The 25,909-nt window shown below is 43.1% G+C and overlaps 1 long non-coding RNA gene across 2 annotated transcripts in view; it reads left to right on the forward strand.

Annotated features, from left to right (window-relative positions):
- The window catches only part of LOC309871356, a 359,459-nt gene that overhangs the window by 331,370 nt on the left and 2,180 nt on the right, over positions 1 to 25,909 (forward strand). The window contains exons 1-2 of one of the 2 annotated variants that reach the window (XR_014315233.1): positions 21,455 to 21,522; positions 24,629 to 24,748. This is a non-coding gene — a long non-coding RNA (uncharacterized lncRNA). Of the gene's footprint in view, positions 1 to 21,454; positions 21,523 to 24,628; positions 24,749 to 25,909 lie in introns of those variants that run through there. The other variant, XR_014315232.1, reaches the window with a different exon arrangement.

Below are 25,909 nucleotides of genomic sequence, written 5' to 3' on the forward strand. Positions count from 1 at the left end.
CTGGGATCAAGCCCTACATTGGGCTCCCTACTCTGCAGGGACCTTACTTCTCCCTCTCCCTCTGCTACTACTTTTGCCTGTGTGCTTTCTCTCTCTCTCTCTCAAATAAATTAATAAAATATTCAAATAACAATAGTAATAGTAATAATTATAAGAAATACAAATTAAAATATAAAATAAAAAGTATTTTGCATGAAAATAAAATTTAAAAAACTTAAAATTTCACTATTTTGTTCTATTATGTTTCCATTGTTTTCCCACAGTTAAATTTTATTCTTAGCATATTTTTCTTATTTATTTACTGATTTATTTATTTACTATGGTAGAAATTATTGCAATCCCAACAAATCCATCTACAAATTCTACTGATTTTGAAGGTTTAAAAATTTGCTAATGGTAAGGTAATTTTAAGTGAGTTGCTGTATTTTGTAATTGTGACTATGAAAGCAATTTAAAAGTGAAAGGATGTGTGGTTTATTCTCTCTTTTCCTGCCTTTTTATCTGCTTATAATCTTATTTGTGACTCAAAAACTTAAAATATAAGTTCATTAGTTTTAAGTGAAGTATTACTCTCTTTTCAGTAAGAACAATATTTCTCAACAACTTCACAAATACTGTTTTTGGTCCTGTAGTATATACTTCTTTAAGTTTCTTCACATTTTAACAAATAATAACTTTGCTTTGAGTATCCTACTTACCAAAGAGTATAGATTGTTTAATACTATAATAGTGAACAGAACATGTAAACTAAAGCTGGTATACAAAAGTAACCTAAATTTATTGTTACTATGTCCATCACAGTCAATAAAATATTTTTGAGTACTTCCTATTTATCTAGCTTCCATCTAGCTACCATCGAGATGTCAAAGATAAAGAAATATTTCATATTTACAGCCCTCATGTTATTTAAATATTAAAAAAAGACAGGACAAAAAGGCTAAGTGGGAAAGGAGAGATAAATAAAAACTTGTTAAGGATAATAAGAAAAAATATTACCTTTTTTTCCATATTCTTCCTTTATTTTTATACTTAGCTATAGTCCTCAATATTTCATTATGAATATAATAATTTATTGAATATTTAACAGTTGAATGGAATCATTTAATAGTGCATGTACTCCTTTATTGGACATTCAAAATAATACCCATCTCTATTGTCTACATAATTTCTTAGCACTTATAATAATGATAAAGTCCCTGTTATTTTTATTTGTTATTTATTTATTTTTATTATTTTGTCCTCCTAATGTTTGTGAACCTAACTGAAGGCATTTTTTAGCATAACTTGAGAAAGGAATGTTTTACCTTGGTTCTGTCCAACTACTGAAATTTTGAGGTTACATATTTGTTCAGAAGTTTCCTTGGTAACTTAAGAAGATAATACAAATAATTCAAAATCATTTGAAGTTAGTAATCCCATCTCCCCTCATATTAATGTTACCGAAACAACAAATTCTCTAACAATATAATTGTATAGCCTATCAAATAATGGATGCCAAGTATACAGTGGAATGGTGGCATACATTAATAAATTGTTAAATATTAGGGTTGACCTTCTTAATATTATTCCTTAATTTTTATCAATAAATTACTAAAATTTCTGTTTTTTATTAAAAATAATTTCATACATATTTATTATACTAAAAGGCAATGGTGTTTTGTTTAAACAAATTTTCTTATTAGGAAAAATCACTTTCCTTTACACTCATGAATGTTGCTTTCTCCAGCTTTAGTAGCTAGTTCTAATTGTCTGGAATGTGTTAAACTATTATATAAATTTTCATGTTACATCATCCTAGATTTGTTGAAGGTTTCTAACTATCACAAGCTGTACAGGCAAAGGAAGAGAGAGGAAAAACAAAACAAAACAAAAGAATGAGAATTCTTTCTTTGGATATGCTGAAATGCCAGAAATGGAATTTTAAATGTAGATGAGAGTTTAAATGTTATAAGTTAATGCATTGTTCTATAACACAGAATACTGAGATATGAGGAGGTAACTAATTCAGCTTTCTGAGCCAGGTCTGGTCTCAGCATTGATTTAATTCAGATCACCTTGCCCAGATAGTGTCTATTCACATTCAATTAATTTATTTTCACTTTATTGTTTCCAAATGAAGCATCCTTATAGTTTTTCTTGTTCTGCTACAATAGTTTCTTCTTATCTTCAGTAATCTAGAAAATTAAAATTATTTTTTCTAGATCATACTTTTTTAAAGAGATTTTTTAAAAAATATTATTTATTTATTTGAGAGGGGGAGAGAGAGAATTGAAAGTGAGCACAAGCAGGTAGAAGAGCAGAGGGAGAGGGAGAAAGAGACTTCCCGCTGAGCAGGAGCCGAACATGGGGCTCTAACTCAGGACCCTGGGATCATGACCTGAGGTGAAGGCAGACACTTAACCAAAGAGCCACCCAGGCACCCAATTTCTAGATCATTCTTGCCATATGTGTGTGTATGTATGTATATATATATATATATATATATATATATATATATATATATATGTTATGAGAATGTGAGAGATTATTCCTGATTTGAATGTGTTTTACAAAGAGCCATTTATTTAACTGTCGTCTTTGATGATGATTGAGATTTAGATCTTTAGGATTTTCTTTTATACTTTTCTGTCAAGAGTAGCCTTTTAAAGTTTCATTTTGCGTAATGGTCGATAGTTGGCACAACGTAAATGGAAACTTCTTTATGAAAGAATAAATAGTCAATGAAAAATACAGTGCACTATTAAATGAACTAAACAAATCATTTCCTAAAATATAGTTATATAGGCATACAGAATCTCCCAAAGAAAAATAGTAAAGAAGAACAAATGAATCTTATTTACTATATTTTGTTAGGCTATCCAGAATGTTGTTGTGTTTCCAAATACATATGTTTTTATTTTTTAAATAATTAGGTTTTAAAGGGGAACCTGGGTGGCTCCTTTAGTTAAGAGGCTGACTCTTGGTTTTGGCTCAGATCATAATCATGGGGTGCTGGGATCAAGTCCTGCACCAGGCGCTACACTCAGCAGGGAGTCCACTTGAGACTTTCTCCCTCTGCCCATCCCCCTGCTTGCTTTCTCTCTCTCTCTCTCAAATAACTAAATCTTTAAAAAATAAGTACAATTTAAAGAAATAAACAAAATTCAAGGCAAATCACTACATAGAGAAAATAACTATTGGTTTTTGGATGTTTACAAATAATTTCTTTGTAAATATATGTTTACAAACAAATTCAAATTGCAGGTTCAATTTAGTACCCAGAATTTTCACTGTGCATTATATTCACCATGCACTATATTATCATGGGGTTAACAATGGTCCATAAATTTAATTATAACTTATGGCTGGTTTCAGTCTCTGATATACTATTATTTGGGAGTGTGCTGTTTCTCCCTGGCTTCATGTTCTTTGCAGTACTTCTCACCTATTGCTCCTACATATTCATGAATTTGAGAGAAAAAATAGGCCCTGTGTGTCTTAGCAACTAATGGGATATATTTTGATATTTACATGCTTACACATATTATGTGTTATAGTCTTCACTTTTACATGCAGTAAAGGGTTAACCCCTTTTCTGCAGAGATCTGAAAATGTGAAACAGTGCCTGAGTAGCTGAATTCATCTAATTCGAATTTCTTGCAGGTCTAAGACCTATTGTTTTTCACTTGACTGCCTCCTTTTTCATCTGCCAATTGGTTACAAATTCTGGTACTGAAGAGAATACATTGGGGCTGGTGGCTCAGTGGGTTAAAGCCTCTGCTTTCAGTTCAGGTCATGATCTCAGGATCCTGGGATCGAGCTCCACATCAGGACAGAATGTAATGACAGATAGTTTATATGGGAGCCCTTTGGGTATTCTGGTGGATGAATGTTTTTAAATTAGTTTTTCGTGGACATGGGGAGTTAGAGAGGAGAAGGGAGGTGGAGGAAATTGGAAGGGGAGCTGAACCAAGAGAGACTATGGACTCTGAAAAACAATCTGAGGGTTTTGAAGGGGCGGGGGGTTGGGAGGTTGGGGTACCAGGTGGTGGGTATTATAGAGGGCACAGCTTGCATGGAGAACTGGGTGTGGCACAAAAAGAATGTACCCTGGTTCTACACTGACACAGTATTTGCATCTCTCTCCTGTCCATAACTCCTAAAAGTTGGGGACCTCTCACTTTGGTTTCCCCAGAGCATGACATTTTATTTGGTGCTTGGGGGGCAATGGGCAGTTCAAGAAGTATGTTAATACTATCACTCAATGTATTGATCCATGCTATGAACCAACAGTGTCGTAAATATCGTTCATTTCTTGTAACAAAGGCAGTAGGAACTTCTCCCAAGGGACGGAATTCCAAGGACAGAATGAAGGCAGGAAGGGAGCTTGTATATTTGTACCTACACTGTGAGAGACACTGGTTTAGATATTTTTATGTATACATTATACCACTGAACTGTCACAATCCTGCAAATTCTTACATGCTTGGATTTATATGTAGCAAGTTTAGTAAGCCACCCAAATTCACAGTGACAGGCCCGTGAGTCAAATCCAGCATGCTTGACTCCATGATTGTCAAGTCCACTAGCCCCATATATTATGAGTCTGAGATTCATGAGTGTGTAGGTGCTATCAGGAAATGTCAAAAATGCCCATTTCAGGGACACATGGATGGCTCAGTTGGTTGATTGTCTACCTCCAGCTCAGGTCATAATCCCATCATCCTGGGATTGAGTCCCCAATCAGGCTTCTTGCTTACCAGGAGCCTGCTCCTGACTCTGCCTGCCTCTCCCTCTGCTTGTGCTATCTCTCTGACAAATGAATAAATAAAATCTTTTGTGAAAATATTGTTAAAAAGTCCCATTTTAAAGAATGTTTTAAAACATTGTTTGGACAGCAATAGAAGCGAAAGCAGAATGACATAATGTAACAACAGATAGTTTATATGGGAGCCCTTTGGGTACTCTGGTGGATGAATGTTTTTAAATTAGTTTTTCGTGGACATGGGGAGTTAGAGACGAGAAGGGAGGTGGGGGAAATTGGAAGGGGAGCTGAACCATGAGAAGCTATGGACTCTGAAAAACAATCTGAGGGTTTTGAAGGGGCGGGGGGTTGGGAGGTTGGGGTACCAGGTGGTGGGTATTATAGAGGGCACTGCTTGCATGGAGCACTTGGGTGTGGTGCAAAAAGAATGAATACTGTTATGCTGAAAATAAATAAAAAATAAATTAAAAAATATTAGTTTTTCGTAAACTGCAAAAAGAGAAAAGCGCTCCCATTTGTAGCGTACACTTTATGGTTCACAAAGCACGTGGCAACAATAAAAATAATGATGGGTTACCGTTACAATTCATAGAAAAGGAGGTACAGAGAAATTGAATGAAAGGGAATAACAAAGTATGTTCATAAGTCAATCTTCCTTGTAAAAAAAATTAACCTGAAAGTGCGTTTCTGCCACCTCTCTCCTTTGGGATATGATAAAGAACGACCACAATACATGAATTATAGTTCGGGGTTTGAAAAGCATAATAGCTTTATACCAACACTTGAGCATTTATTTATTTATTTATTTATTTATTTATTTATTTATTGCTAACAAGATAGCTCGATTTGATATGCGGTTCCTGACAACCAACCTCAGAAATAATTCCATCTTCATGAGAAGTCAGAAAGAACCACAAACCAAACCTCAAAATAGATTCAAAGAGAAAATACTCTTTAAAAAATTTCCCTTCCTGGGGCACTGGAGTGGCTCAGTGAGTTAAAGCCTCTGCGTTTGGCTCAGGTCATGATCCTAGGGTTCTGGGATTGAGCCCCATGTCTGGCTCTCTGCTCAGTGGGGAGCCTGCTTCCACCTCTCTCTCTCTCTCTCTCTCTCTTCCTGCTCTCTGCCTACCTGTGATCTCTGTCTGTCAAATAAATAAATAAATAAAATCTATAAAAAAAATTTCCCTTCCTATCAGAAGCAGACCAAACTACTAACAAATTCCCCAGAAAACTTCATCTAAAAGGTTGTATTTTCTTCAGACACCCAGAAGGACCTTCTTCTCTGGGCCTGGTATTTCTTCAATGGCCTATTCCAGAGAATAACACACTAAACTACAGAGCACCATGGGCCTCAGAACCATGAAAGAGATGATGAGGGGCACAAAGCATGCCTCTGGTCACCAAGAGGGTATGGAAACGTTTGCTGCTTTTCTGCATTTTTCAAAGCTGAGTTTTTAGCTGGAGGCCACTCCTTTATGATAAATTGATGATACCGTATAGTAAAAGCTATTATATGATCTTTTACAAACCATTTCCTATCTTTGCATTCTCATGTGCCAAGACAGACACGGATTATTTAAAACCCTGAAGAGAGTGCTCTTGCATTTAAATTGCCTGTAACCTTCGTGTAATAGATTTATGATTGATGATAGAGTTAGTTAAAATATAACTATTTTACATATTTACTCTCAGTAAACGATTTCAACCTATGCTCATTTAAGTAACTTGGTGCATAATCCCTTTTCTATTAAACCATAGTGCAAGGACCAATGCCGTGTTTCCGAGAGAACCCCAAGCTATTTTTCTAGAATGGCCCTATGCCTATATATCAGGCGTCCTGTTTTCACTCCCTTTGTGGAGCACCTACCCTGGAGGTCATGTAATAACCAATGACCAAAAAAACAAACAAAAAACCCAAACATCCAGGTGGAAGTGCCATCCCTGCCTGGAGAAGAGACTGCTCAGACAGATCCCGGGCAGGCATCTCAGCCCAGGCCTGTGCTGGGGAAGCTGGTTCCTGGCTTTGGGAGCAATCTGGAAGCCAGCAAACTGACCCAAGAGTGCAGCTGGCGTTTAGGACTGATGATCATTTCGCAGCCAGGCGGCGCGCGGACACCGGCTCAGGGAGCCAGGCTAGGAGGCTTCCCAGCGCCGGCGCTGGCAAGGCTCACAGCACCCCCCCACTCCCACCAGGGCTTTGCCCCGCACCCCAGCCTGGCCCGGGCCTAAGGAGGGATGGGGGCTGGGGGGCGCATTGAAGGGGCTTTGCTAATTGCCAAGGCGGGAAGTGAGCTCGCGGAGGACTCAGTGGAGAGTCTGGGAAGAGGTGGAGGGATTTGTGGAGGAGGGGCACGAACGCCAGGGTGCTGTGCTGGGGCCCAGTCGGGACTGCAGGACCCACCGGACTCCCCGCCCCTGCGATCCCGCGCTCCAGCCTAGCCCCTGAGGCCGCACTGTCCCGTTCCTAATGCCTGCTCCTCCTCCCCACCCCATGGATTCTCTGGAGGACCCTCTGCTCACAGGTAAAGTGACACTGCACTGCGCCCTCACCTGGAGCAGAAAGCTCAGGCCGCAAGTTGAGGGTGAGGGTGGTCGGGACCCAGCCTCCCGCGAACCCCTGGGCACTGAGACCACCCAGGACGCAGCACCGGTCCGCACGGGGTCGGCCGGGGAAAGTGCTGCACGTGGTGCGCCCCCCCCCCCCCCCCAGAGAGTGAGGCCTTGGGTGCTTTCTAGTGACAGATTCAAGGCAATTCTTCGACTTTGGGACTTCAGAGTTAACATAGTTTTCATTTGGGATTATTATTTTTGTGTGGGGGCCATAGCTTTTCTTTTGACCTATGGTTGTTTTCACTCCCGGTTCTGAAGAAGCCCCTAAATCCTAACCCTGTTGAGGACTCCAAAAGCTCTCAGAGCAGCAGTGCTGGGGGACAGTGTGGACACATGCTTTGGTTTCTCCTCTGGCCTGATTGTGCGGCAACCCTGCTCTGTCCTCCTCAGACTTCAGAGCAATAGCTGAACAAGTGGAGAAAGGACCAGGGGGTCAGGAAGGTGGCCACCGAAGAGTGACTTCTCTGGAGGGTGGCTGAGCTAGTGAGTGAGCATGTTAGTCCAGCTCTGCCTGCAGTCGGGATGGAGCTGAACAGGGGCCAGGGAAGGGGAGGAGGAGCAGAGAGCAGGGACAAAGGGACCAAAGAGGAGATTCAGATGAAGGGAAGTAATGGGGAGGAAAGAGAAGAAACTGGAGATGACAGGCATGTAAGAAAGGAAAAGGGATGAATTGGGCATTGGGAAAGGGCACCACCAGGGAAGGAGAGAGGGGAAGGGAAGAGGGAGGAAGAGAGGAAAAGGGAAAGGGAGAAGGGAGGAGTCAGCACACCAGGGCTCCCCCTGCATCTGAAGAAGAGGTGGCTGGTCCAGCTTGTCAAACAGGGTGCTCACTCTTTGGTCCCAGTTTCTGCTCCCAGTGCTACTAGGCTTTGCAAGGAAGGCAGGCTGTCTCCTGGGACCTACTGGAGCCCATTGGAGCCCACAGGAGGGTGAGAGAGGTAAGATGCACCGGGTCCTGTCCTGAGCTGCTCCAAGCCACCAGCCTCACCACATGGTGCAAGAGGGACCCCAGAACAAAGGAAGGACAGAGGCCCCCATGTCTTCCGGTGGCCCTGGGCACTTAGCTCATCGCAGTGAACCACACCGCCTCCTCAACCCAGGCTTTCAAAGCCTGCTTCTTCGTTCCTGGCTTTCATGTCTGTAGGAACATGAGCCAGATCTAACTCATCTCCGACAGACAATTCTGACTCACCCCGTGTCAGATTTTTATTAGTGGCTGTGATAGAGTAAGATAGCAATGCTCCAACAAACGGACTATTTCCTCCCACTTGACCTCAACAGTCTTATACATTTTCTTAGCAAAAACATCTTGTCTCCTTCCATTAAGCTCAAAACGTGGTCTAATAGGATACATGTGCCTTCGTTAGATGCGAAGTGATACAGAGGTCCTTTTTTTTTTTTTAATTTTACAAGGTAAAGTCAGTGAACACATCCAACTTGACGAATACGTCTCTAAAATGTCAATCCAGGCAAAGCTTTTTCTGCCTACAGTTTGGAGCCTATGTGGTGACATTTTAACAATGCTTTCAGTCCCTCAGTGAGGCTCTTAGAAGCTAGCCAGGGCTTACTACGTGCCAGGCACTGTGTCAGGTGTTGGAGCTAAAGGGAAGGAGAGCTTGGAGCCTGGCTGGGGAGGGACATCCATGACACAACCACAGCTAGAAACGGAGGCCAGTGCTAGAAAAGAGAGAGCAGGCTGCATGGAGAGTGTGGACCATGGGGCTTGTGAGCTCACAAATAAGTGGGAGTAACTGGAGTGGGGAGATGGGGGAGAGGAAGGGTCTTCCCATCAATGGGAATCACCTGTGCTTGGAGGCAGGCGCCATGAGGGGTCTCCACAGGAGGAGGGAGGCAGTGTGGTTGAAGGGCAGAGAGATGGGGCAGAACAGGCATCAGTCAGTTGGAGGGGTATGAAGAGACTGATGGGAGGATTATGGGTGCCTTTGGAGGACTGGGATTTGTTAGAAGATCAGTGCAGATTTCTATGGAGACAAATGCCAGGAACTGATAGGTCTTTGAAAGGTCACTCTGGCTGCCTTTTGGCAAAGGGGTTGGTAAAAGGCACTTGCAGGTGTGAACACACCAGGTGGGAGGTGAGTGCAGGAAATCAGGTGAGGGAGCAAGGGAACTTGGTACAGGGGTGTATAAGGGAGAATAGCCTTTAAGGAGTTCCACAAATTGGCACCAGCTGTGGCTTCATTACAGAGCTGGAAGGGGGAGGTGGTGTGTCCTGGAGGTTACAGAAATTACATGAGAAAGGGACATCTTTTTAGATCTTTTTTTCAACTAGAGGAACTCTCACCTTATTGATAGAATTCCAGAGTGGGAACCGATGGACATGAGGACATCTTTGAAATGTCTGAATATGTTCTTCGACATCTTTGCAAGTGACGAGGAGACCTTGACCTTAGGAGGCCTCGGCCCTCTTTGTAGCCAAAAAGATTTCACCTACAGATTTGTGTTCTCCCTTTTAAAGTCAAGGAGACAGTCCTTCCAAAGGACACCTCCTATCATTTTACCTTCTCATCATACCTCACGTGCTGGGATCTCCAAGACCCTCTGTTCCAGGTTGTGAGTATCCACTTTGGCCGGGCTGGTCTAGCCAAGAACACCACCACAGGAAATCTAGAGCCTGTAGTGCTATTAATAACATCATCTAAGACTGTCTTTGCTGCCCTCATTGCCTCTTCCCACCATGACTCACTGAAGCTTTTTACACATTGTATCCATTAAACTATAGTTCCCAAAGCTCATCTTCTCTAGTGCCATTAATTTTTAGGGGACCAGGCAAACCTTAAACTTGTCCCCCTTAGTTGGATCCCTGTGCCCCCACAATCTCTTTGAATGCCTTTCACCATGATCCTTGAATGAGATCTGAGACCACTGCTGGTACCTAACACTTCTTGGCACCTTGTCTGTTAGGCTCTCTGCTCAGCGGGGAGCCTGCTCCCCCCCCCCCCCGCCTACCTCTCTATCTACTTGTGATCTGTCTGTGAAATTGGTAATTAAGATCTTTAAAAAAAAATTACTGGGTGTGAAATACATTGAGGGTATGGGAAGGAAAATGATTTCACCTGATCTGACTAGGAAGTGGTTGAAGCCTGAATTAAAGTTGTGTAAAAAGAGTAAAGACCTGGGGCGCCTGGGTGGCTCAGTGGGTTAAGCCGCTGCCTTTGGCTCCGTTCATAATCTCAGGGTCCTAGGATCTAGTCCCGCATCGGGCTCTCTGCTCAGCAGGGAGCCTGCTTCCTTCTCTCTCTGCCTGCCTCTTAGTGTACTTGTAATTTTTCTCTGTCAAATAAATAAATAAAATCTTAAAAAAAAAAGTAAAGACCTGGGAAATATATGGAGATAAAATCCCTAGAAAAACAGCAATAATAACTGGCTGCTATTTATTGATCCCGATCCTGCAGTAGGCTTAGAAGAGCTGGTTTTAGCCAGAGGATGATTTCCATTTGTCTTCATGATCCGGCATTTCCTGCAAGCCAGGCATGGGGCTCGGCACTAGAGCTGCCAATGCTGGGGGGCCCCTCACTGTCCCTTTTCTCTTCTCAGGGGGACAACGGGCATGTCCATGGTGCAGTGTGACAGGCTTTACCACAGGGAGATAAAAGACTGCCAAGGGTAGGTTGGAGCTGGGAAAAGCCACTTAGGAACAGATTTTCAGGGGAGGTGATACACAAGGGCAAAGCAGAAGAATGAGGATGAGTGTGTCAAGTTTCAAAGTGTCAGGAGGCAGCACAGTGCATTTGGGAAACTACAGCAAGTTCATGACAACTGAGAACTGATCTGGCAGCATCACCTGGGGATGGAGGCTGAGCCCCTGGGTTAACACTGGGGGTGAGATGGTTTGTATACTATGCCAAGGAGGTGAGGTACTACACTGTGGGGGCACAGGGAACTACCGGAGGATTTAAAATATCAGAATTGTAACCATAATAGGGTATGTAATTGCATCCTAGCTTTCATCAAGGGTAAGATGCACTATAGTTTATGTTCGACTAAGAAAGAGAAGTGCTGTCAGTTAAACTAGGATATGTCATCAAGTGCAAGGTGAGTGCACCTTAAGAGATATTAAAATTGGGGGGGAGGGCGCCTGGGTGGCTCAGTGGGTTAAGCCACTGCCTTCAGCTCGGGTCATGATCTCAGGGTCCTGGGATCGAGTCCCACATTGGGCTCTCTGCTCAGCAGGGAGCCTGCTTCCCCTTCTCTCTCTCTGCCTGCCTCTCCATCTACTTGTGATTTCTCTCTGTCAAATAAATAAATAAAATCTTTAAAAAATAAAATAAAATTGGGGGGGAATCTTAGAACAAGTAAATTGTGGTACTAGAATAATAGAAAGCTCGAACACTTGGGTCAACAAAAAAAGTGATTATTGCTTACCATGTGCCCCAAACTATATTAAGTCTTAGAACAAGAGACGTTCTGGTCTTGATGCCCCGCAGCTGTTAGACCCAAGGTACAGAGGGCAGTAGCCAACTACCAGCAGGCCCCAAGTGCCATGTGCAGACTCTAAAAGCAACTGCCTTTGAGAGAGGAAATGGATGAGAGTGGCCTTTCTGAGGTAGAGAATTACCAGCTGGGAAAGTAGCAAAATTGACACAGAATCGGAATTGATGCCACTACATGACAGAGTTGGTGAAACTTCCCTTCTCAGAGATTTTGAGGGTCCTCAGAAATATATTTTTCATTTTGGACAGAACATTCAGGATAAATATGATCTGTTTGAGTTCCTGGTTCTCTCATCAGGAATGTTTCTTAGGATTCACTGGCACCAGAAAAGGGTTTTGATAGTCCAGGGTAAATCCTGACAAAAGCAAAGCATGGTATCTGTGACAAACTAACCACTCAGAAGAGAACAACAGATAAAAAGCCAGGCCGACCTGACCCTGCAGAATAGGTAAGGTTGGTCCGGCAACAGGGGTATAGGGGAAGTGCCCATCTCCTGCTAGAAGAGCTAGAGAAGACCCCTTCCGGAGAGACCACCAGGAGAGGAGAGCAGTAGGTGCTGATGATGAAGTCCCAGAACCTAAGTCAGGTTCGGTGGGGTGAGGTTCGGAGCCGACGGCTAAGAAAGAATTCTTAAGACCTTTATGGTGCAAAAAGGTTGTTTATTAAAACACGGGGACAGGACCTGTGGGCAGGCGGAGATGCAGCTGCCCCTGGTTGTGAGGGATGGCAGGTTATGTACCCTGAAGTTGTGGGAAGGTGAGTGGAAGGAAGAGGGCCTACAAGGTGCCAGGATATCCCAGGCCTACCTGAGGCCTTGCCCTTGTGGCTTGATCAATGTTGTCTTTGGACCAGCCATTAAGATTAAGGTAGTTGGGAGACTTTTTGGTGCGATGTCACAATCCTGCTATCAATCGTCTTTGTTAGTGAGGTTTAGGACGTTTGTAACCAAGGGAGACTCCTGTCTAGCAGTATTGTGAGCTCTGCAAGTTAACTATTTGCTTATTGTTCATGGAAGTCAGGGCTGCCTGAGGGATGCTACACATAGGACTGAGGGGGAGCGGATGGAGAGTGGGATGAGGGGGGTGCAAGGCGCCAGCTTTTGCTTTGTCTTCAGTCAGCCTCATGCTCCCTCATCACTGAGAGGCACTAAGGACTTTGCTTGAAGGACCTGGGCCTGAAGCTGGCACCAGGGAGTTGCAAGGGAGTTGAGCAACCTTTAGCTCTTGATAACTGGGCTGGAGGGAAAATTCCTTGAAGGAGAAGATCCAAAAATTGTGTAGGGGCTGCAAGAAAAGCAGCTGGGACAGTGGTGAAACCTGGCATCTTACCGTAAGGAGTTCCCTGTTTGAAGCTTGACAGACCAGTGAGGAACCATGGCCAGGCATTCCACCTCCAGAATGACCTTGTTATTGTCCCCCATCAAAGGCAGTGAATCTTCTTTGGGAATGAGGAACCATGATGGATTTTTGGTATCACCTGAGTAGCTGTTAGACTCATTAGCTCACACTCAGTGGGAGACAGCTTTTTTCTTTTTTTCCTTAACAATATTTGTTTTAGTAATACAAAAGTAACCTGAACTTGTAGTGAAAGATTATTGATGTGAAGGACAGTATTCTAAAAAGAAAATAACATTCTAGTATATTTAATTTTAAAATCATATGGACCATCAATTTTTAAGGGAAAGAGTTGATGAAGTTCTAGAACCTAGGTGAGGTTCAGTGGGCTGAGGTCCGGAGCTGATGACCAAGAAAGAATTCTTGAAACATATTTGCTGCAAAACGGTGGTTTATTGAGGCACGGGGACAGCACCTGTGGGCAGGAAGAGCTGCAGTTTAAGTACTCTGTGGTTGGGGGAAGGTAAGGGAAAGGGAGGTTTCAATGGAGTTTTCATATGCTAAAGAGGAGTTGTCTTTTACCAAGCCATTAACATCAAGATAGTTGGGGGGAGATGCCTGTCTTGCAGGATTGTGAGCTCTGCAAGTTAACTTTTTGTTTCTCGTTTATGGCGGTTAGGGGTGCATGAGGAATGTTACACATATTACCAAGGGGAGCGGGAGGAGAGGGGGTGCAAGGTGCCAGCTTTTGCTTTGTCCTCAGTCAGCCTCCTGCTCCCTCATCAAGTTCCAAACCTGAGAGGGGGCTCGTGGGAGTGAGGGAGTGTGAGAGAGTGGGAGGGCGGGAAGGGCGGTGGGCCTAGGGGAAGGCACCCAGCCTGCTCCTGCTGTTTGTTTTGGAGACTCACGTGGTCCTGCCTAATTGGCCGCCATAGAGCCTGAGTTCCCAGGGAGGCAGCTGTGGTTCCCGGGTTCTTCCAGCTACAAGCCCCACCTTCCCGCAGGAGGCTGGAGGCCCTGGGGGGACCACAACTCCCACAAGGCCCCCGCACTCCAACAGAGCCTGATAAAGGGGCTGATAAAGGGGCGGGGTCTGCATGGAGGGGCGGGACCATGATGCAGGGGCCTTGGGGCTCAGCGTCCCCAAGCGGCTTTCTGGAGTTCAGGAGCTTTCTCATCGCTGGATTGGCATCTGGCAGTTGGACTCATTGGAGTCCTGGGGCGTCGCCTCGGACTGGCTCTCGATGGGTAGAGTGTAACAAAGTGTTAGCTTAGGAGGCACAGTGCTAGGGACTGGGTAGCGCTGAAGCTGCTGGTTGTCCTGGGCTTCCTGAGGAGGCGGTCTGAAAAAGTCACAGGTGCTGGTAGGGGAATCCTGGGGGAAAACTGGGGCCCAAACCAGCACTTTAAGCCTCTGAGCCAGAAGCCAACAATAACTGGGAAAAAGTCCAACGGCGCTGAGGTGCTTTACTTTTGGCTGAGAAGATAAGCAGGAAGGATAACAAACCAATGGGATGTCTGTAGAGTTCTACTGGAACTTTTAGGTCTGTCTTCTGTAATTCCTTACCTTTCACTCAGAGGTTTTTTCTTTTTCTTCCTTGGGTTGCCTTCTTAGAGAATTTCTTAGCTTGATATTCCATCTCTCTGGTTTGGTTTTAAGCAGTGCTCATTCTGCTATTCAACTCATCTCTTTGAAAGGTTTCTTTTTACTTCTGTTGCTATTTGTATTTCCAAGATATCTGTTAATTATTTTTATAACTGCCTGCTCTCATTTCATGATAAGATATTCTGGCTTATCCATATGATTAATTTAATTACATTGATGTTAATGTCTAACACATTTTTCCCCCCCTTAGGTGCATATTCTCTCTTGATAGAAAGGATAAAACATATTAAAGCTGTTCTTTTTTTCCGTGGCTTGATTTTTCTGAAACATTTGTGATTGTTGGTTTATGTCTCACTCATTTTTATGTACCTCGAGAGTCACTGCTTTGTACTCTCTTTGCAGGAGGGAGGGGCATGAAGATGATGAACTTCAGGGTATTTTTTTTTCTTTTTAATGAAAATTGGTAGAATCAGGGTTTGTAACCTACTGGTCACCTGGGTACCCCACCCCATTCCTCCAGAGCCTCGTAATCATCGGGAATTTGCTTGTTTCTTTTACCCAAGCTCCCATACTCTCCAAGATGGAAGCAAACATCCCATTTTCTGCTTCCTGGAAGGCTATACTTTGGTGAAGCTTTGGTTCTAGTCTCTCAGCCAGTTCCCCTTTCATTTTCTTTCTTTTTCATTTTCTTTCTTTCATTTTCATTCTGGGCTCCTCCCTCCAGGTTTGTACTGCCTTTCCTTATGTACAAATGGGGATAGTAGGAAAGAGTGACTGAGAAGCCCTTCCAGTTTTTTAAAAAGATTTTATTTATTTATTTGACAGAGAGAGCACAAGTAGGCAGAGCTTCAGGCAAAGGGAGAGTTACAAGCAGGCTCTCTGCTGAGCAGAGAGACTGAAGATGGACTCGATCCCAGGATCCTGGGATCATGACCTGAGCCGAAGGCAGCCACTCAACCGACTGAACAACCCAGTCACCCCCAAATATTTTTAGTATCTTCTTTTCAGTACTTCAAGGGAAACCAAACATCTTCAGCAGGACTCTAAAAGATGAATGAAAAACCAGTAATAATTTGCTACAAAAATGACAAACATCTGCTTTTTGTACTGCATCTAAACAAGTAAATTTTAAAAATTAACATTGTGGTAAACATAAGAATTTTCTGGACGTAATCCTTTGAAAGCTGATGCTTGTATACTTTTATATCTCGGTCAAGCAAGGCACTATAGAATCATGGTGACCATCCATATTCTATACAAAAACTCTCAGTTCTATTAAGAATATTAAACAAGTGGTGCCTGAGTGGCTCAGTTGTTAAGCATCTGTCTTAGGCTCAGGTTATAATCCCATGGTCCTGAGATTGAGACCCACATCGGGCTCCCTGTTTGGTGGGAAGCCTGCTTCTCCCTCTCCCACTCTTTCTGCTTCTGTTCCCTCTCTTGCAGTGTCTCTCTGTCAAATATATAAATAATTTTTTTTTTTTTTAAAAAGGACATGAAAGAAATTCCCCATGGAGAGGGAAGAGAATAAAGTTCAAAATTAGAATAAGTTCAAATTTAAATTTGTACATCAAAAGCTCTTTCTAACTGCCTCTCTTACACATAATTCTACTAAAATAGCAAACCCAATAGAGGACAAAATTGTTTGTTTCAAAATACATAGCCTTGGACTTTTGTTATGTCGATAGAAAATTACCCAGTTGCCTCCATTAATTGGTTAGAATTTTGAGAGGAAGCTTGTGTATAGAAATGGGGATTTCTAGCACCGAGGGACCAACAAACTGGAGGACACTAACACTGCCTGCAATCTAGCAGTAACTCTCTGAGGCCACACGCTGATTTTGGATGGTCGTCTTTTCCCTCGGGGAGGGTACGACTGTTCAAAGTGAATGTATAGTGGGGGGACAAGATGGCGGGGGAGTAGGAGGAGGCGCCTTTTCAGCCAGTACCCCAAAGTGAGCTGATTACCTACCAAAGAACTCCGATCACCCATGAAATCAGCCTGAGATCAGAATTATACACATCTGGATCTCTATAGGGGCAGAAGACGCCAGTGGGCAGGTAAAGCGAAATGGGAATGGCGGTGGACTGATATCGGAAGATAAACAAAAGGGGGAGGGAGCCACCAGAGGTGACCGGTTGGAAAGTAATACCCCAATACGAGCGAGAGTGCCCTGCGTCTGGGGACCAGCATTAACTTGGAGACTGGTTGAAAGCACTCCAAAAGAGCAAAGGATCACGGGGGGAAATTGTGGGAATCCGGCGGCTAGGGACAGGGGCTTAAGTCCCCGGTCCCAGGACAGCTTCCCGTGGCGCTAAGGCAGAGAGAGTGCGGCGGAGAAACCGGCTCTTGGTCCCTAAGCCACCAGTGCGCCCAAGAATGCGTGGGTTCCAGTTCCTGTGAGGGGATGGGAGCCACGCCAGTCGGCAGAATGCGCGAGCCCTACCACAAAGCTTGAGATACACGCACACGTCCCTCATGCTCCCCTGAGTTACAAAGGCCCAGCCGGCTCTCTTTGACCTGCACCATTGTTTCAAAGCCTAAGCCGCGCGCTCCAAACTCTTCCCTGACAGAGGTGCGCAAAAGCCCAGCCTGGTGCTTACAGACCAGCACCCTGTTCTCAGTGCCCAAGACGCGCACCGCCTCTGAAAGAGGTGCGCACAAGCTGGGCACTCTCAGCCCAGGCCAGCGGCAAAATCTCAGTGTGTGATCGCTGCTTGGAACCTCTCTGGTGGTCTGGAGCTCCCATACAGCTGCCACTGCCTTGGCTTTGGGTACAAGCAAAAGATCCTGCACCCCCAGGGTCTGCAACTTGCAACCTGCTCTGCCAGCGGCCAAGGGGGAACTTATTTAGGCTCTGCATCCAGACTGAGGCTTCTCTCTGAGAGGGAGATCAGGGTGCGGTTTGTTTTCTTCTAAAACTACAAAAACCATCAAAGGCAGTCAAGGTGAGAGGAAAAAAAATTGAACAAGCATAAAAACCGCCAGAGAACAAAAGCCTGAAAAAAACCAGTTTCCTCAGAGCCCACCCCCTTGAGGGGGGTGGGAGGACTTAACTCAGGAAACATCATTGACTGACAACCCACGTGGCAGGCCCCTCCCCCAGAAAACAAACCAAGAAAGAAAAAAAAAAGGACTGCAAGAAAACAACCACTACTTCATAGGAAAACTTGTATTGTTCACTTGTTCACTTGTTCCTACTATTCTGGCTCATTTTTTTTTTTTTTTTTTACACATAGGTAATTTTTTTAACCTATTTACCATCACAGCGCATTGTACAGTACATCAAATTCCATAATACCTTTCTAACCTAACTTTTTGATACATACACCTATGTTTTTCTTTTGCATTTTTATTTTTTGAATTCCTTTTTTTAAATTTTAGTTTAGTCTAGTTTATTCCTTTTTAGTTTTATCCTCTAATATTCATATAGAGTTAAACTTCAAAGTAATCCCCTTTCCCCAATCAAGGTAAACCAATAGGTAAACCAATTTTTAATCCCCTTTATCTTAGGAAAGTTGAGTCCTTTAACAAAGATATCAAGATACATGCAGGAAGAATCAAAACAACCTTCCTCGCACACACTGAGAATTTATAAGAACTCTCCCATCTTCTTCCAGCAGTGTTTCTGTGTTTTTTGTGTTTGTCCTGATAGCATATAAATTTTACACTTGTGGTTCTTTTTGACGAAGTTCTTTCTTTATTTGTATATATATATATATATATATATATATATATATATATATATTCTCTTGTCATATACTTGTATCAGTCTTTTTATCTCTTTTTGTTTGTCTACTTCATTAATCTTACCTAGGGGCCCATCTGGGCTGAACCTTCTTTTTCATCTTCCCTTTCTTTCCTGTCTCTCTCTCTCTTTTTTTTTCTTCTTTTCTTTTTTTACTTTTTTCTTTTCTTTTGTCTCTCGTTTGGGTGGGAATCCTGATTGCTCAAAGTGAATGTATATATTTGAAGAGAGGACCTCAAGACCTCTGGAAGTCTGCATGCCTCATTCACTGGGCAGGGGACTTCCTGCTTCAGGTATTTGCACAATAGACTCCAGTTAAAGTCCACCTTCAGCTACGAGTCGAAGCCATGATTGTTAAGAACACAGAATAGGGTCCTACATAGCATACACGATGTGACCAATAGGCATTAATGGTCACTCAAGGGTTCTGGTACATTATTATCCTCCAGTAGATTATAGAGGTAAAAAACATCTGAAAGAAGGATGAATACCCAACTTTTGTAGCAACATGGATGGGACTGGAAGAGATTATGCTGAGTGAAATAAGTCAAGCAGAGAGAGTCAATGGTCATAGGGTTTTCCTTATTTGTGGAGCATAACAAATAGCATGGAGGACAAGGGGAGATGGAGAGGAGAAGGGAGTTGAGGGAAATTGGAAGGGGAGGTGAAACATGAGACTATGGACTCTGAAAAACAATCTGAGGATTTAGAAGGGGTGGTGGGGAGGTAGGGGGAACGAGGTGGTGGGTACTGGGGAGGGCACATATTGCATGGAGCACTGGGTGTGGTGCAAAAACACTGGATACTGTTACGCTGAAAAGAAAAAAAAAATTTAAAAAATTTTTTAAAAATCTGAAAGGTTCCCAGGAAGCAGTGGGTTTTGTTTTGTTTTGTTTTGTTTTTTTAGAAAGAAGAGGAGGATGGGTCACTAGACTTTAAGAGGTCATGAATAAAGCAGGAGAGATAGGAACTGAATCATAAACTTTTGTCGTTAGCTTGGCAGGAGTTGAGGTATAAGGTCCTAGGTCTGCATGGAGGTGGGTAGGTCACAGGGAGATAGTGAGGTTAGTACTCCGAAGGGGAGCTGGCATGTGGTCTTGGGTATCAAGAAATCACCAATGTAATTAAGTGGGATAACCATGTTTGTAGTGTGTGTGTGTGTGTGTGTGTGTGTGTGTGTCTGTGTGTCTGTGTCTCTGTGTTAATTCTTCATAGCTGGGGATACTGAGTTAGATGGTTATTGATCCCCTATCCAATTCCAACATTGCTAGTATTTATGACTTCTCTGGCTCAAATATTAGCAATGGCTATGGAGAGAAGGGTTAGACCCCAAAGCATGGAGCACAGTGTATAGAAAGTTTCTCCCAAGCTTGAAAGAAGGCTTTATCAGTATATTTTTGTCTACTCAGGCTGCTATACCAAACACAGGCTGGAGGGCTTAAATGGCAGAAATGTATTTTCTCACAGATCTGGAGGCCAGAAGTTCCAGATCAAGGTGCCAGCAAGGTTGGTCTCCAGTGAGCCTTTTCTTGTTGGTCTATAGAACACTATCTTTTCAACTGTGCCCTCAGATGACCTCTTCTCTGTGGGCCCCCAGAGGGGAGGTAGCGGGAGTGCTTTCATGTGTTTCCCCCTTATGAGGACACCAGTCCTAGCAGATTAGGACTCCTGTGACCTCACCAAGCCTTCAGTACCTCCTTCTAGGTAGGCCCTATCTCCAGATGCAGTCACACTGGATATTAGGAATTCTTCATATGACTTTTGTGGGGACACAATTCAGTCCATAACAATTAGTACAGGAGAAAAACCATGGAGAGAATTCTAGAGGAGTCACACGTTGATGTTATAAGGTAAGTGGGTATAAAAGAGCACCTCTGAAGTCCAATAGTTCATTAGAGCTAGAGGCCGACAGGAAAGTCCCGTACGTGCCACAGTTTTGAGTTTGATGCAAGCGCAACTCTGAAGGGAAGATATTTGGGATGCCTTGGCCAACCACTACTTCCAGCCAGGGGTGATTCTGGAGGGAGTATCTCTCGGAGTGCTGCCTAGAATCAAGACTTTGGGGTTGGAAAAGTGCCACTTCCAAAGCTGGAGAAGGATGGTGCTGTAAGTTACTTGAAGAGTACTGTTCTGGGAGATAGGAGATCTGGGGTGTCCTCTTTGTTCTGCTGCTGACCAGATGTGAAAATGCAGATTAACTCCCTAACCATCTCAGTTCTACCACCATGTTCTGCTGTCATGTGTCCCAAGCCCCAGAGTTAGTTTTATCCATAAGCAGAAGCCAGGATTTTAGTTCCCAATCTCTTAATAGGGCTGATCATCACAATATATAGCGGACACGTGACAGCCACAGGGGAGAAGTAAGGGTTGTTTTCTCCTCAGGGAAAGAGGAAAAGCTCTAGGAGAGGGCATACCAGTAGACCAAAGGCGGCCAGTGCCGGGGAGTGGAGCCACGGGGAAGAGTGTGCTGATGACAGCTTTGTGGAGGGAGGGCAGAAAGAGCCACCACCATGACACTTGAGTTACAGATCGAGCTTGGGGATAGAGAAGGGATCGGGGCACGGTAGAGCAGCAGCTGGCAAAGTGATTCTGTTGAGCTTAAGCTCATAGTGCCTTAGCAAATTAGAATGGGAAATACCTTGCTATTGTCTGTGACTCTGTGATTGTGTGAGTATGAGTGACAGAGTGGGGACAAAGAGAGAGGGAGAGAGAATACATTAAATTTTAAAGAAGGACAATAAGGGACGCCTGGGTAGCTTACTCAGTTAAGCATCTACCTTTGGTTCAGGTCATGATCCTGGGATTGGATCCCATACCAGGCTCTAGTGGGGGGCCTGCCTTCCCTCTGCCTGCTGCTCCCCTTGCTTGTGATCTCTCTCTTCCTCTGTAACAAATAATAGTAAAAATAAACGAGGGCAATACGTTATGTTTACTTTTGTTTCTGATGCCAGACATGGGTTCAGAGGATTGAAGAGGGAGATCCAAGGAGCTAGCCTCTCAAAAGGAGTGAATACCTAGTCACTGGTAAGACCCCTGGTCCTGCAATACAATATGGCTCCTGTGATCTGGGTCCTGTTAAATGCCCCTCGCCATCCTTAACCCGATAGTTTGATTCTTCATTGCGTTCAGTGTGGGGAACTGGGAGAAGCTATGACACTTGGCCCTTTGTGGAGGAATTTTAGTAGTATATAAATAGCAATAGTTATCAGTTCTGGAGCACTTCCATGACTCTGCTGCAGGCACTGTGCTGTGACCTGGGTTTAGAGCAGTGAGATAAACATAGAAATAGATGTGGGCTCTGTTCCCAAGAATCTGAAACCCACTATTCTCCTTGTCCCCTACCCATTCTGTCTTCTTCAGCCCTTGTGCAATCCCACTGAAGGACCCCAGGTCAGAACTATAGTATAGCCTATAAGTTTTAACATTCTTTTTATAACTAGCTTATGCTAACTAAGAAACTGTGGCCAGCTGACCATAGATAAGGGAGTCAGCAAGCAGCATAACAGGGTAATGAATAGCAAAAATCTGTGTTTAACCCAGCTGTTTCTGGCTTCTGTATAATAATGCTTCTAGTGCTTTGCTAAGAAATGAAAAATTGCTTAAACCCTCGCTCACTGTGTAATCAAATAAAGTTATACCCTTCCCCTGTTAAGAATTTCCCCTACTACTAAGTAAAATTGATAAGGGTTGTCTCCCGTACCAAGGCCAGAGACGTGCAGTTCAGCACGTATGCTAGCTGGAGACGTGCGGTTCAGCACGTATACAGATAAAGGTTAGAAACGTGCAATTCAACACGTACCCTCTACTGTACACTACCTGAATGGTGACTGGTCAGAATGTATGGTTGATTTTAAAGGATTGGCTACCTGTGTGTAGGCCTTACTGTAATGCTTTGAAATTACTGGCTAGAAAAGTGAGGGCTCTGATGTAATGGACTGTAAAATTCTATATTAAGTCACTCCCGAAACAGATCGGGGCTCTCAGACACTGACCCATCCCTCGCGGATTTCGTGGTCAAGTGTCCCTGGGAGTCCGAGCATGCCCGAATAAAATCCTCTTGCTTATTGCATCCAGTGGTCTGTGAGTGCGTCCTTGGGTGCGGGTCCTCTAGGGTCTTTCACCACCAAGCAGGAAGCTTGCTTCTCCCCGTCCCTCTGCTGCTCCCCCTGCTTGTGCTCTCATTCTCTCTCTCTGTCAAGTGAATAAATCAAATGTTTTAAAAAATTATAAAAAAGGCAAAACAAATAACCATTTTTGTAGAGTGATTTTCTGAATGCAGTTATGGGCAGTGCTGGGTACTGAAGAAGACGCTCTGCTGACCAGAGGAGTGGGGAAATTACAGAACAAATTCCACAGGTCATTGAATATATCACTTTCATCACCCCACCCATAGCACTCATTAATCTCTAGCCCAGCCAATATGTTGGTTATAAAAATGAGCTTTCTCCAAACTGACAGGAAGTTCTCGTTTTAGCAATGTAAATCATTCTGATCTTTATCACTAATGTGATCTAATCCCGTCTAGTAAAGAAACTTGAGAGTTCTATATCTCTGTAAACATTTAAGAAAAACAATGGTCTCAACTCTGCTTTTTAACTAACTTGACTTGCCAAAGGAAGGAGAAAGTAAATATCAGAAATCTTACCACTAAGCACAAGTTGCAAGTTATACCTGCCAAAATGTGGTTCAAAATATAAGTAACCAGTCTCCTTAGAAGCTTTTTACCTTTTTATATCTGTTATGTTGTGTAAATGAGTAGTTACTAGAACACAGCTGGCTCAGGGATCACAATTCATCTTACCCTCAGAAATATAAATAGATTACATGTTTAGCCCGGTAACTGGACACTGATATAGAATTATTCACTGGCTGATTCCTAGATCAGAAACCACAAAAAAATTTTCTTTTTTATGGAAGTATGGCTGTTACAATAGTCTCACCTGTACCACATAGTGATTGACTTAACTACTCTATACGTTACAGCTCTAGATGTAACATTTTAATAAAACAACAATATCTTTGATGGTATCATGGAAATGTAAGTGCCTTGTGCACTTTTCTTAATGTGTATAATTACCTAAACATCATAGTAAGTAAATCAAGGCCATTGTCAAGCTTCCGTCAAGGAGAATCCTTAACTATAGGGATTTCCCATTGCTCTCAGGATGATAACCTCTGAGTTACAGGTTCCATTAGTTGGCCACACACATTTGGAGCCTTGTGGACTTTCTGACAGCTTAGCAGCATATCTCTGTTTCAAGCATTGTGATCCCTGTTCTTACTGCAAGAGTGACAGTTGTCACTTTTCCTGTGACCCCTGTCTTTACGAAAGTGTCTGACTCAGAAAGTCGAGTCAGTACCCCCCAAAGGTATTTTCAGGAGAACCACCTCAAAGATGATCACCTGAAATACTGTCAAGAAAAAAAAAACCTGAAATTCTAAGCAACATCCATAATAAGTCTTTTCATGTTGATAAGGAAAGATTTTCCCCTAAATACCAGATAGGCTCCATGAAAGTGAGATCTTTACCTATTTTGTTCACCGTGTCACCAGTCCCTAGAAGAGCGCCTAAGACATCACTCAAGATTAGGTTGCTTTGAATGAATCAAATGAATGAATGAACTGTAGCCTTTGATAGTGAGGTAGTTTATGGTCCTTAGGCAAGAGATGGGATTTGTGTTGGGATTTCAAGAATGGGAGGTGCCGAAGAGAAAATTGAGAAGCTAAATGTGAAAATATGCAATTTACTGACTGGAGTAGTTCTGAATACATTTCAAACATAATTAAACTATGGCTGTGGTTCTATATGCGTTTTCATAATTTTCCCTTGAAAATGTGAGGCATATAGATGTCATCTCCAGTGAATTCTCCTTGTCCGTATACAGAATCACCAAAAAAAAAAAAAAAAATGTATTCTGACAGTCCTCAGCACATCCACTCCAGGATTGTGACTCTTTCTTCCCCATGTTCTTTCTGACATCATGGACTTTCAGGTTGACCTCTCCCATCTTGGGTCCCACTCTCATTAGCTGTAAAAGTCATGCGATGTTTGCGATGTGAGGGTGGCAATACTTTCTGACCTTTGGGTACAATATGTCTTTGAAAGCCAGTGTTTATTCTGCTTTTACAGCATTTCTCCATTTGAACTGGCCACCTTTTAAGTGGTCATTAGCCACATGTGGCTACTAGCCATGGGACTTGGACAGCAGAGGTGTGGAAAGCCCGCACATTCTTCCACTCAAAGGATATTGTGAGTTATGCTACATCTTTTTTTTTAAGTGTCTTTTTTAGATATTAAATTCAATTAGCCATTAGATAGTACATCATTGGTTTCAGAGAATTTAGTAACTCATCAGTTGTGGATAACCCTTGGTGCTCATCACATCACGTGTCCTCCTTAATGCCTATCACCCAGTTACTCCATGTCTCCCACTCCCCACCCCCCAGCAACCCTAAGTTTGTTTCCTATAGTTAAAGGTGCCTCATGGTCTGTCTCCCTTTCTGATGACTCCCATTCAGATTTCCCTCCCTTCGTTCTGATCCTCTGTACTACATCTTAATCTCAACAGTAAAGTCAAGCAGTGGTAGTAATTCAGTCATGGAGTCATGCATATTCTAAATCTGATGAGGTGGATTCCTTTACTGCCTTTGTCTCTGCTAGAGCGCTTACATTTGTTATATTATTGCTGCTGTGTTCATGTTTCTCATTCACTGAATGTCTGATAAAAGAATTAGTAAAATGTGTGACTGCAGAAAATACAATGGTCATGGATGATGAAGATTTTCTCCTTAACCAGACTTAAGTCAAGTTCCTCTGAGTCCTCTTTCTGTCCAGCCTTGACCTCATGCTCCGCCCACTTAGCCCAGTTTTAGCAAGAAATCTGCTTAGTCAATTTTTCAGCAATCTCCTATCCTACTCTTGATATCTGATCAAATTCCTTATCTCTCACCCCTGGTACCTTACCACTCTTTTTTTTTTTTTTTTAAGATTTATTTATTTTGACAGAGAGAGAGCCTGAGAAGGGGGAGTAGCAGAGGGAGATAGAGAACCAGACTCCCAACTGAGCAGCAAGTCCAATGCCAGGCTTGATCCTGGGATCAGATCATGACCTAAGCCAAAGCCAGAGATTTAACCAACTGAGCCACCCAGGTGCTTCAGTACCTATAACGCTTAATATCTGATCAAATCCCTTATTCCCAGGGCACCTGGTTGGTGCAGCTGGTTGAACGTTTGACTCTTGGTTTCTGCTCTGGTCATGATCTCACGGTCCTGAGATTAAGCCTCACCTCAGGCTCTATGCTCAGTGAAGAGTCTGATTAAAATTCTCTTTCACTCTCCCTCTACCCCTACCCCTGCTCCCTCTCTCTAAAATGTATTAATAAGTCTTTAAAAAAATTCCTTATCCCCTGA

This window comes from Mustela nivalis (genome assembly GCF_964662115.1).
Source record: "Mustela nivalis genome assembly, chromosome: 8".
Classification (NCBI taxonomy): domain Eukaryota; kingdom Metazoa; phylum Chordata; class Mammalia; order Carnivora; family Mustelidae; genus Mustela; species Mustela nivalis.